Raw genomic sequence first — 13,975 nt, forward strand, 5'->3', positions numbered from 1 at the left:
AGCAAGCTCCTGGTCTCAACTGCAGAGAAGGACCATCCACACACCTGCGCTGCACAGTGGGTAAGGAGGCAGCTCAGTCAACAGAAGAACAGTTTGTGCCATGGCTGGCAAAGATCCAGGGCCGCTGGAAGGCACTCTGGTGCTGGCCCGTATGAAAAGGTCTTAGAGAGGTTTGAAACTGGCTCCCAAGACTGCACTGATACCAGTTCCGCTGCTGCTCGTCAGTGATCATTGTAAAGAGCCTCAGCCCCAGATGCAAACCATTCAGCCATCATCTACAGTCATCCCCAGCTCCTCAGTTAGATGGGATAAGCCTGTGCCTAAAGCTTTACCTCCCCATGAAAGGATTTTGGGGTAGGATGCCTCATAAAGCTGCCTGGTGGCAGCGCAATTGTTACCACTTAAAGAGTAGTTTTTCCTTGCACAGCTTAAACCAATTCCCTCAATGGAGCCAATTACTTTTTTTTTTCTGTCTGAAGATGAATATGGATTAAGATATTGTGTCTATTTAAAGCACAGAAATGATTCCTCAAGAAACTGAGGTGTGGATACTTTATTCTTACCATCCTTCAAGAAAGGTGTATCAGAAGCTGCTAGTAAGGATTCTAAGTAAAGACAAGCCTTAAGAGCTCTGTCTGTTTTTGCAAAAGGTCCCTAATGCCACACACATATATAACACACAAAAAATCTGCACACACATACAAAAGGTTTGCTGCCTTGTTCAGAGTGTTGTTGAAAAGGTTATGTGGCAGATAGATTTAAAGTGAAGGCAGGATTTCAGAGAAAAAAGGTTTCTTAGATCATGGGAAAGACATTTTCCTAGGGAAGATTGGGGTGCAGAGATGATGGAAGAGGGTGGGTGGAAGGCACACCTTTGCCATTCCTTTGAGTTCTAGAAGACAGAGATAGCCCATGCAGGTCTTGTGTCCTTACCCAGCAATTAGTGTTGAAAATAATTGATGCAGAGAGTCATGGAAGGTATTTAGGACAACCTCAGCCACCCTGCGCAGGAGAGCTCCATTGAAGGCAACAGAGCAACTACAGTCTGGGGTTTTGTCCCATGCAAAATGGTATTCTCCATTTTGATAATAATTGTGGTATCCCCAGTCTTGGGACCTTGCACTTCTCCTTCAGGGCTCTGTGGGTGGAGCGGTGTGGTCAGTGAGGGTGAGAAGGAGGGGAAGGAATGTGCTAGTTGAGTTGCAAGCAGGAAGGCAGACTAAGCTCAAAATAGAATTACTCATAAATGCATATACAAATAATATGTCCCTAATAATAAATAATCCATCAACGATACAATGTTCTCTCATACCATGGTCTGTGTTTATTGGCCTTTTCAAGCAAATACTACAAAACTCCCTAAAGGTACTTGGACATGTCTTGTCATCCCAACAGCAGGGCTGCTGTCCTTGTGCAGTGCATCATCGATGTCCCAGCACTCACAACTTCTTTCTTGCCTATTCCAGACCCCAACAGACTACATCCAGGGAACAAAGCACGTAAGCTACTTTTGGTTTCCTCAGGATGCGGCAGGATGATATATATACACATTTGAGACATATTAGGAAGGCTTGGAAAAGAACCCAGATCATTCTGATTTACTACAACAGCATTACCGTAGTTGGCATTATACAGGACAGACAGTTCCTGACTCAAACAGCTCCCAGTCTGAGCAATGTGGAGAAAGAAGTCATCAGATAAAACCAGACAAGCTTGGAAACCCCCAGAAAGCAATTAATAATGTTGTATTTAAACTTAACTTTCTTTAGCATTTATTATTAGTGTTTTGATTGACAGTGTTGTGCTTCAGTCACCTCACTGTAATGCTTCTTGTGAGGACTCCTTTTTTATGAGCAGAGAAGGAATGCAGGGTTCTCAGCATGGTGGTGAGGCTACAGAGCATGGGGGAAGAATGGAAAAAAACCATGAGGACCAAGAAGAGGAAAAAAAAAAAAAACCCCGCTGGAGAGAACCACAGGAGCAGTACTGCTCTGGGAAGGAGGCAAAAGAAACCTACTGTATACACCGCAGGAGTTGCATGTACAACAGGAAAGCACTGCTCAGTCCTGTGTGCGGACAAAACCGAGTGTGCTCCAGGGCCTTCTCCAAACTGCTCATGTAGCTGGGCTGTAATATGAAGAGACGTCTGGGGAGCAGTTAATATCTCTATATATAAAACATGAAATTGAAAGCCATTAGTGTATTACTTTACACAGTGTTTTTCCAGAGGGAATATTCCGCTGAAGAATTTATTTTCCCTGGTGTGCCATTCTGTGATCATCCGGTATTATTTTTATGAGGCATTTGGACACGGAATAATGTAGTGTCTATGCAAACACTTCTCAGCTTTCTTTGTTAACATCTGAGTAGAACATGTGGGAATCTTTTCTTCCCTTCCTCTTCTCACATTCATAATTTAGCCACCTCTTGTATACTTCAACACTTATCTTCCACTTTGACCAAGTCATCTCTACATTTGCTGGAGAAGCTGTCTATACGTAGACTATACTTCTGGCTGTACTTCTTGTGTCAGGAGGTGTGGGTCTGTTTCCTAACTCAAACATATACTCTTGTAATCTCCGGCAAATCACTTGCTGCCTTTATACCTCCGTCCTCTCTTTGAGCAAAGGGCATAAAGACATCTCTGCCTCCCAAAGGTGCCCTGAGGCTACGTTCCTGCATGGCTCTGAGGCATTCCCCAACTACACTGCTGGTGGCCAGGTACGAACCAGAGAGCAGCACAACAGAAATCCTGGCCAACTTCTCCCTTGAAGTTGCTATTTCCTTAGGCTTTCCTTCCTCTTTCTGTGTTTTTCCACAGAAGATTCCCATTCAGGCAGTGACAGACTTGACCTGCCTACATTTATGAGAAGTCCAGCTTCTGCTATTATGTACACAGACAGAAATGCTCCTATAAACTCTCACACATGAGAAAAGGAAACCTTCCTTTTTCATGAGTTTATATGCAAATTGTAATACTGTGGCCTTGAGCAAACCATGTTTTTCATGAGACATGGCCACTCCAGTGAGAATCAAAACACAAGCTCTGTGCCTAGCAACACCCACAACTGACTCACTTGCCCGAAGGGTAAAAGCAAGTAAGCCAAAATATTCAAATTTGGGATCTTACAGTTAGGTGGCTGGATCCACGTAAAGGCATGTGGGCAAATGCGCAACTGATCTGGCTTGCAGTGATGTGGCCATTAGAGACTGCACCTTCTGCAGACCTTGGTGCAATCTGGGAACTCACAAGACTTCTGTAAAAGCTGCACACTTCTTCCAACTCCCGTGCCTCGCTTAAATTTGGTAGAAAATGGCTGAAAATGGCTATTAGTTTCAAGCGTTGCTGGTAAGGGAGGAACTGACAAGCAGACAGGCACACGCACCCAGGCCCTGCGATTGCACAAGCCTCATTTCCTTAGAAAACCAGAAAAACCCCACTAAAAACAATGTAGCTATCATTGTGTCTGATAAAAACAAAACAAAGGTCTGCTTTTCCTGTGTGCCAATTACCAACGGCGAAGGTATTTGTGGTTGGACTCACCACAATTAAGTGCCCACACATGTTCCCCATTTTAATATTTTCACACTGGTTGAAATAATCCAGTCCGTTGTGTGCAGAATACCCATGAGTGAATACAGAACAAGTTGCACTGCTTATTGGGAAAGAAGTAGCAAAGGCAAAGCCTGCAAGACTCAAGAACAAACAGATTGCACAAAAAAGATTACACAAATAATCTAAGAGGAAAAATAGCAGGCAGCGTATTACAGTAGAAACATAGAACAACGTGACCCATTTGCTTCCCACAGAGACAAACAGCACTTAAAAGGCAGCTTAAAGACAAAGGACAAAATTAGTACTGAACTGCACGAAGATGAAACTATGTCATTTCAACATTCTTCATTTGCCCCTCCAGCCCATTTTAGGTCCTTTTTCAAGATCATTTCAGCAAAACTAGAAGGTGATGTGTTGGCAGCAAGCCTGGGAGACTGGAGTCCTCTATTTTTGCATGAAAGAGGCTCGTAATCTTGCCCATGACCTTCCTTCAGTCTAGCCTGGCTGACACATGTTGGTGTTACCTTGGGGGGACGTAACAGAGGTGCCCACAGAGGCTTCCCTGCTGAAACTGCTGGAAATGCCATTATTACTAAGTGGATCATAGAGAAACACTTCAGCTGAAAGGAGCATCAGCTACTATACTTTATCCTGAAACCTTCTCATTTACTCTTTTCTGTTGTATAAAAAATTTGAAATTTCGCAGATCTGAAGGAAGAGGAGGAAATGAGGAGAGGAGCTCATATTGCACGCAATGCCATGTTCTAACTTCTTGCTAGTTTATTACTATTACATTATTTTTGCTTACACCACCACAGATCCTGGCTGCTCAGGCTGTGGAACAGCCCCATTGTGCTGGGTATTCACACAAATTCAAATTGTGAATTTGACAAGCAGAATTCAAAGAAGAGCCCAACTGCACGGGCCTACCATGCTAATACATGCAATAACTGGGTATAGGTAGGAAATAAATAAAAAGAAACAATCAGACAAAACTGGTCTGCAAGGAAAACTGGTCTCAGCACTCTAAATATTCTACTATTGACAAGGAGTATGTACAGAGCCCAACAAAGGAAAAGGTTAAAGAATAATTTGAAAGAGGATCTGGAGGAAGTTTGAGGGAAGCTTAATGGGATGCTTCTAAGGAAGGGACAAAGACAGCACAGAAGGGAATGTAAGTGCTTGAAGATTAAACATAGACACCTGCAGAAAGGAAGGATGAGTTGATATGTCACTGGAGAATACTGCAGGAAAAAAGGGTGGGAATAGCTCATCACCAGCTATGCAAGTAAAGACAAGAAGTTTCTGTTTGATATAATGCAGAAACGAAACCAGAGGAGAGATCAAGAGGCAGAAATTATTTGGCCTAAGTTACAAGCTAGAGAGTGATTTCTGCAGCTGTATTCTAGTTGAGCATGAACAGGGAGAAACTGCATTTTTCAAAAAGGATGTTGCAGAGATTCAAGATAACTGGAGCTTGGATGCAGGTTTTATTTGTGAAGATGAACAGGAAAGGCCATAATCTGAGCTGTTACTCAGCAAAAGTCTTAAGATTTGGCCAGAGTCTGGGTGTGATCTGGAGATGAGGAATTAGGTACGGGGTGTCCAGCCTTACCGGGGACGAGTCACTTTTAAATGTCAGATTAAGAATGTAAGCCAATCTGACAAACATCCACTGCTGAAGATGGATGGTGGAATAGGTACATGCCATACTAATGTTTATGGCGTAATATTCCAACAGCAATCACACCGGAGCCAAATACAGAGGTAATGTAACTCCATCCAGTTAGCCTGAGATGCTCCTGTTCGTACATCCAAGGACTGCATTAGGCTTTTTCAGGCTACAGCAAAATTTGTCTGTCGTACCTACTTAGATTCCAAGCCGCTGGGCGCACCAACCATCTCTTGCTATGTGACGTCCAGTGCCTAACAGAGACAATTCAGGCAATAACTAGAGATACTAAGAGTAAAGAAAGCAGAGAGAAAATGTGCAAACCTCTCTACAAAAGGTTTAAATTCATGAATTCAAAGCATGCATGCATTCTACATAGAGAAGCAACAGGGGATACTTTTCTGATAAAAGCATCAAAGTAGGAAGGTTCTGCATTTACTGAAATGTGGGGGGAAAAGCATACATATCTCAAAAACTTCTACATGATGGAAAAAACTGTTTCTCCCCTAACCATACTGTGGGGATATACCACAAGGTCATATCCTCGGTGCCTATCAATTACACAATTTCCCTTGATCAACTAAGTGTATTCCCTGGTTCTCACTGCAGCCCTGATTCACTATGCAAGCAAGAACTAAAGAAATTCAGCATATTGCCTTTACAGAAGCATACTAAGAACATTTTTAAAATATGTAAATACATTGAACAAAATATTTCGCTAAAAGTCCCCCTGGCAGCCTCAAGACACCCAGTATTTCCGCTCTGTTATTTTTCTAATCATCTCTGTTTAGAGTTCACCAGCAAATGCATTTTAGAGATTCATGACACATTCTGCTTTTGGATGGCTTTGAATCAGCTGGCAGTAAATGTGGAAAAATCATTATTCCTAATGAAGAAATATTGATGACAAAACAGCATTTCGAGGACAACGTTGACCATAAGTCAACAATGTAACAAGATTTTCCCCTTTCTCCCTCCTCTTTCCTAGTGACTTTTATCCAACGGTTTTCAAGCATTTCCCAAGCACATGGGGTTCTTCAGGGCACCTAAGTCAGGCATGTACAATTATTCCAATTTAAAGGGATATATGAGCAGAAGTTAATTCATTAGGATGACAGTGTAACAGCAGACCTTAACTGCTAGTGCACCTTAATCGAGTTAAGTCTCAATAGTAGAGAGCCTGCAACTCCTAAGCACCCAGCAGGTCCTGGACTCCTTGATTTATCCAAAGGGAGTAAAATAGGAATCTCTGATCCACAAGACAGGGCTTATTCCCTTCCTGGGGAGCATGGGAGGTATGTTTCCCACTGTGATTATGTTAGGGAAAGGTGTGTTGGTCATATCTGTCCCTAAGTTATTCCAACACTTTGGCACTCAGGGCACTGCAATAATGGTACAAAGGGAAACCCAAAGGCAGTTTCTGCATTTGGTAGGAAACCATGGTATTTTTCTCATCTTATCCTTGCCTTCCTTACCTATCCTTTTTTCACTTTTAAACTCGGACTTCTCACTGAATGGGAAGTCCTTGGTAGAGGTTTATTGCGCCAGGATCCAAGCTTGAAGTTTTGCTGTTTGACAGTAGCAGGCTGTATGCATCAGTTGTCTTACACAGCCTTCGGACATGAGACAGATCAATCTTAATTCCCTCTTCTTCAGCAGACGTCAGAAAACACAATCTTTCACAGTAAACAGAGCTTCATGCTGCAACATGTGCCTGTAACACTTCATAAATTAAATCCAAGGCCATGATTTCATTAGTGTCCTGGTTATTCTGCTTTAACTGCATCGCACTTGTACTCCAGATGTACAGGTCCCTGCAGTGACCTCCTCGTCATTTGTACCGTGCTTGTCCAGCAGTAGCTGCACTCTCGTGTTGTTTGCATCCCTTTCCTCCAACCACAATACAACTTCATATTCTCACTTTACTTGGCTGCAAACCTGACACATTCTCAGTACACCCCAGAGGTCTCATTCCACTCCACACAGCAAATGCACTGCAACTGTGCAGGCTATGTTGCTAATACTTTACTGTACCTTTTCAAATCCTTCTCCATGCTGCTCATCACAAAGTTACTATCCCAGCCAGTCACTGGCCCTCATGGTGAATCTTTCCAACACCCTGGGAAAGCAGAGGGCTGCTAGCATACCCAACCTGCAGGTGAGGAACTTGAGACCCACACAGGTTAAATAACTTTCCAAGGGTCACACAAGGAGTTTGTGATGGAGCCAGGAACAGAAACTGCATCTTCTCAATCCCAGTCTAGTCTCTTTAACCACAAGACCATCTCTGAAAAGGCTTGATGGTGAGACAGGCTTGCAGCACAAAAACTCCATTTCAGAGGGAGCTTCCAGAGCCAGTCCCGCTGGAATCCGCTCCCCAGCAGGAGGAATAAGTTCCCTGTGCAGGCCACATCATCTCTCTCTGGCAGGCTGGCTGAGGCATGTAGCAATTGAGCACAAAGTTTGTGCCTCTGCTACTGTCATCTGTTTAATAAGAGAGGAAGAAATGCCTGGGTTTCCTTCAATATCCACGTGCTGATGGTCCCTGTCCCTTATGCATCTACATTGCCCTCTCCTTAACTCTCCGGGACACAAGAGACAATTCAGCTTGTTTCTGATATAAAGCAGATTATGACAAGTGCTTACCAATGTGGTAGAGGTACCTTCCTAAATTATTGCACCCACAGTGCATCACTGGCACAAAATAAAGGTTTGGAGAGGAGTGTTCCTGATTTTTCCACAAAGCTATAAAAATTCAAGTTGAACAGGATCTTGAGAGGTCATGGAAACTACCTTACTGCCCCAAAGACAGGATCAACTCTCTCTACAACATTCCTCACAGATACTTGTTTAACCTGTTCCTAAGATCCTCCAGCAATGGAGATTTAACCAACAACATGGGGAAAAATTTCAGAGTACCTAACCTTATCACTAGCAAGCCTTCCCTTCCAATGCAACCAAAATGTCCCTCACAGTAATCTAAGCCAAAGCCTTTTTATTCTACCCATGATGGACATAAAGAACACATATAGGCTTGGTTTCATCTACACCAGTTGTATGGATCCAAAGCAACGTTGCCCGTGCCTCACCTCCCCAGGCAAGGCACCTTGCAGTGTAGGCAAATGTTGATCTGACCGTGTGTCCAACACACCGATGAGCCCCCAACTTGCGTGATTTGCAGTGAGTGTCCCAGCCCAGAGGGGGTCAGTGATGCTCTACAATATTTAAGGTCCCAGACACTTTTTTTTTTGCAGCATGCTGATTTTTTTTTGGTTGTTTTTTGTTACATTGTGTCAACTTTTTGGCACATGTCTTACCATGTGCAAAGGGGTTGAAATAGAGCCTCAGTAACATCTGGAGACAAAAGAATGGGGGTGGAAAAAAGTGCGAGAGGAAACATTCCTCTCTTTGCTGATTGATCAAGGAAATGCAAGGGAGAGAGTAAAATGTACTGTATTTCCTTTATAAATGTTTCCTTTAATGTTGATTAAAGTTGCCAGATGACAGAGATGACAGTTGTATGTCCACTGAAGAGCCCCAGCTTGGGAAACAGAGGAGTGAGTTGTCTGTGCAGCTTTGCCAGGCGCTCTCAGCCAGGGCACGGGATATTGTCTCTGGAAGCAACAGCAGTTCTTCCTCCAGCCCCTGCCTCTCCAGCCCCACAAACGGTGCCATGTCCCATGCTGCTTCCTGCGCACCCCTTGCTACCTGCTTCTCTTCACTACTGCTCCCAGCCTGGGCTTAATGCTAGTCATGGATATGATAAAGAAGTTTTAAGTGTAGAGCTGGATGGAAAGAAGTAGTCTTTCTTTCTTTTTTTTTTTTTTTTTTTTTTTTACTAAAAAGATGTTTGTGTTTGGGGACAAGACTTTCAAAGCTTTGATTTGCACCAAAAACCCCAACCAACAAATGCTTACCTAAGTAAGGAATGCAATCATTTAATTTGTCAAAAAAAAAATAAATTCAAAAATTCCTACTTTCACAAAAGTCCCCTACCACCCTGTGCTATCACACCTCTCCTTCAGGGGAAACTGATCACATATAGGAAGTTAAAAATGCAAGAGACATAAACCCCTCCTTTTTTCCCCGAATAAAAATGGGGTAAAAATTGTAAAGGCTGTGAGAAAGTGGGAGTTTTCCATCCTTTCAAAAGGTGAGCAAGCTCTTCTTTTACTTTCATAGGAAAATAAGAGGTTTTAAAACAAAGATGACCCTTCTCCTTGGAACACACCACTAACATCAGAATCCTATTTTTTAGTGAGACCTTACCATTACGTGGCACCCAGGGAACAACCTCAGCTGCTCTTCACTAAAACCCCAGTGAAGGTAAGGGTATTAACTAAGTCCTAGTGGGCCAGGCAGGAAACCTCTCTCTGGGCAACTAATCCCAAAGCTGATAATGTGGGGTTTTGCTCCTCCTGGGAAGGGCCTTAGTGAGGGAAACTTGCTGGCAGAGCTGTGGATCAGACAAATTTTGGCAGTTCTGGTAATCCCAACAGCAACAACCACTGAGGCAGGTCCCTTTGCACTCACACTTGTAAAGCCACATTGCATGATAAACCCTGGACAGTGCAAGTACCAAATACATGACAGCACACACGTTGAGCAACCACGCTTGTGTGAATCTCCTGCAGGGAAAGGAAGGCAGGATAGGAGGCAGAAATCACTCCTCCTCCTACTCTCATCAGGGGGCAATGGGCGGGGGGGGGGGGGGGGGATTTCCTGGGTGATCCCCTGGCCCACTGGGCTAGCTCCAACGCCGCACCAGATTTCAGGATCCTCTTTTGGAAAGCTACAAAAAAAAAAATACCTTGCAATTACTGGGAGGGCCAGCGGCAGAAGCCCCAGCCAATGGCTAGGTGGAGGCAGCTCTCCCTGGCCCATCTGTGTCCCCTCACAGGTGTCTTTCCGAGCATGCTGTCCCAACCTGCTCACCCACGGACTCAGGAGATTAGACTTGCTGGTAGAGCAGTGGAGGGTAGTTTCAGGGGCTGCTGCACCCAACCTCATACGTAAGAGGTGGTTGCAAAACAGAGCAAGTCTGGAGGCCAGACAAGCTGGTCTCCTCTTCAGATGCTTGGTGTTCTTTGTGCAACGGTTCATGCATCTTCTCCCACCCACTCCTCCAGGTGGGGAGGACCAGTGACCAGCTGCCCACAGGCTCATGCTGCTGCTCAGGGCAAGTATGCCTTACATGTAGATCAAATTCTCCTTTGCTCTTGCTTTCTTAAGAGCTGAACTGAGGGTGCAGTCAGAAGTGACCAGCTAAGACTCACACTGATATAGATAGCAGCATTTACGTCTAGGTCAAAAAATCAGTTGTCTTTTATTGTGTTCCCAAAGGACTACAGTTAGGTTTGCCACTTTCAGCATGAAAGCAGTCCTAAGGTGAACAAGCAATGGGTCAAGGCCCTGTGGTGTTAGGTGCTGAACAAAACCAGAGCAAACAATGTCCCCTTTCCCAAACACTTCACCTCCAACTGCTTCCATGTTGTGCAAGGGCACTTCAAACCACTTCTGCCCCCCAGCCCAGCCAACCCATTTCACAAGCCTAGGACAGGCGCCATCAGTATGTTCACCAGACTCAAGCCCAGCCAAAAATCACATCCACTGCTGGGCATGAATGACTCTATTCACTCGCCCATAGCCTGGGTGTGCTCCAGCTGGTACTTGGCAGCTTGTCCCTGCCTTGCTGCATCACTGGGAGGGTGGTGGCATGAAGTGATTTTTACCAAACGCTCTGTTCAGCAGAGAAGGTGAAAATACCTGAGTAATGGTGAAGTTTTGAATCAGAGATGCTTCCTGTGCCAATGGCTCTGGCCTACCAACCTGGTATGCCTCCCGCATGCCTGCCTGGGGAAAAATGACTGACAAAAACCAAGAAACAGGGAGGGAACCTGTCTTCCCCCTGCCAAAAGTGAAAAAAAAAAAAAAAAAAGGAAAAGAACACCACCACAAAGGTGGAGAAAGGCTATATCCCAGAAAAAGTACAGTTCTGAACAAATGGCTGCTCTCATAGCCCCAACAGCTTTGAGGCCTGGGTTTTTCAAAGGTGTCTGACTGCATTAGAAGATGGCCCACCAAATTTCAACCAACACCTCATTTATTTAAGGTCTTTTGAAAACCATGCCTTTCACAATCCGGCACCGGCCCAAAGTTTCCTTGCTGTTTTGAAACAAGCGCTGTTTGCATGTTGACAGCAGCCCTGCCATAAATCACATCCATCAGGCGCTGGAAACCACCTCACCTGTACACTGACCATCCACCATCCCTTGCACTGAATTCCATCACTCCAAATTTCTCAGCAGCTGGAATCAACTCCCTCTGTTTTTTTCTCATTAAAGCAACCTACTGGACAGAGGTTTCCTTCTTTGCCCTGAACTCTGGGACTTTTCCAACCAGGTGCAAGGTCCAATATTTGTTTAATCTCTTGGACAAGTAACAGGAGCTCTACAACCTGGGATAGAGAGGCATTCCCATTCTGGAGGGGATATGCAACATTTGTTTCTACTCAGGATGACCACACATCACAACCTTAAAATGTGACATTGGTATTGAGAGCAAAAGTCCTTTTAAAATAACATCTGATGTTGGTGACACCATATTAATTATACTTGTCTAATTATGCATTAATTACAATTCTGCTCATCCTTTGGGTCATGGGACTTGCTCTTACTGGCTGGGGTACATGGAAAGTAATACTGATAACTCTCTACTTCCAAAACGACGTCCCCGTGGCACATGCTGTGTATCTGGAGTGTGTGATGGAACAGTATGGTATTAAGTGTCCATAGGTCATTATTCTCACCTGATTGTCACATTCTCAGAGCCTGATGGAAACAGAGACAAAAGTTTTCTTGCTTGACCTCCACTAGAAGTGAATTAGTGTAAAATATGAGATACATATTTATAAAAAATATTATTTTATTTAAAGAAAGTATGTGGAAAACCCATCTGCACAACTGCATGTGTCACTCTCACACATCCTACAGCTTTTGATTCATAATTAGCAAGGTTTAAAAAAATAAGCAGTTAAAAAAAACCTCACATCATAAAGCCAAACTCTTCAGTGTCCCTAACTACTCTGTCTGAGGTGGTGGCTTAGACTCTAGGGCCTGCTGACTTACAGTAAGAGATATGGGAATTTTGTGTTTTGAGCCATATTTATCATGACACAAATTGTCCTGACATTAAACCTGAAGTCCTCCATAAGGAGGCTCTGATGTTATCAGCATCTACAAAGGCACACCCAAAGTATCATTCATCACATTTCTAAGACAGAAGGATCTTTCTACATTGGCTTCCGGGCAAAGGGCACCAATCACTGTCTCCTGAATTATTCACACAATTCTTGACCTGAGAATTTTGCGCCAACAGAAACTGAAACCCCAAAATCTTTCCCTCCTTGTGGCAGGGCTGAACCAATCCAAAAGGACCGATCCGATATCCAGAGGTCATGATGAGTCCTGCCAGTCCAATGTTCTTGAGCGGGCATTAGAAAATGCTATCATCATCAGGGATTGTAAATGTTTGCCAAAAACTCAGTAAGAAATAACCTCCGGAACATCCCGAACCAATGACGGCAACATCCATATGAAGAAAGTTGGCAAATCATTGTGCTCTGAACTTTCAGGGTGCTCTTTACTGGTTTCCTACATAGATGGGAGTTCACTGTGAAGATAGCAAGTATACTTAATCCTCATTAAGCACTTTGGTATGACAGTAGGGAAAAATGATGGACTTGTTTACATGTGATAACGGAATCATTTGAAACCCACTAGACCTCCAAATTTAGATCTGAGGTACATGTAGAGACACTCATTTCAGTTTATCCCAAGCCTGATTTTAACTGATGTAAATTTAGTCAACTTCAGATACTTTTGAATTTATATGACCAATCCCAGAAAGCCACTGCTAGTTTAAGACAGTTGGTTTCCATTTGAACCTAAAATGATGCAACTTTGTTATGTTGACAGAGTCAGATGCGATGGGTAGATCGGGGAAGCTATTATTCACACCCCAGCATAGGAAACTGTGTGGGAGATTTTCGTCCCAGTGAAAAGCTACAACTTGCAGAAGTGAGCATCCAAAACAGAGAATTACAGCAACATGAGACCCAGTGCAAATATTGAGACTTAAAACATTTTGGAAATATCTTTCATTGTTTTGCACTGTTCTAAGCTTCCCCTTTGCAGCCTCTGCAGAGATGAGGACCTGTGAAATACACATATTATGCAGCTCCTGGGAAGTCTCCAGCCCATGTTCTAGACCAGACGACTCCAGAAGCATTTGAGTTAAGCTTTAGATCCATGTCCAAACATTAGAATACCTGCCAAAAGTTTGAATTCCAGTACTGCTTCACAAGAAAGTCAAAGCAACCTCTTCATAACAAAAAAGAGATAGACTGGCATTTTGGAAACCACAGACTAAATTAGACTTAGGAACTTCTGTTCCTGCAGATGAGCCCTGTCTGAGATATTAAGGGTCACCATGGGACACACCTGGCTAATAGGGACACAAAATTAGTAAAACGCTTGCCCAGGGAAAACAATAAGAAGATCTCATTTTATGTTGTTATTTCTGCTGCATATTGTTTTGTTCTCCCTTGTCCCCAGATCACAAGCACGAAGCCACTGCTCACACTGATCTCCCAAAAGTGTAGGTTATATTTAGTCAGCCAGACCTCTAGTCGAGCTGATGTCAGTTTAAACACCTTCTATTCTACACACACCTATTGAGATGTGACA

The 13,975-nt window shown here is 43.6% G+C and overlaps 1 protein-coding gene across 5 annotated transcripts in view; it reads right to left on the minus strand.

Annotated features, from left to right (window-relative positions):
• LOC119156532 (LIM domain containing preferred translocation partner in lipoma) overlaps window positions 1–13,975 on the minus strand; it is a 356,284-nt gene that overhangs the window by 61,421 nt on the left and 280,888 nt on the right. The window lies entirely within an intron of this gene.

Source organism: Falco rusticolus, chromosome 13 (assembly GCF_015220075.1).
Source record: "Falco rusticolus isolate bFalRus1 chromosome 13, bFalRus1.pri, whole genome shotgun sequence".
Lineage (NCBI taxonomy): Eukaryota > Metazoa > Chordata > Aves > Falconiformes > Falconidae > Falco > Falco rusticolus.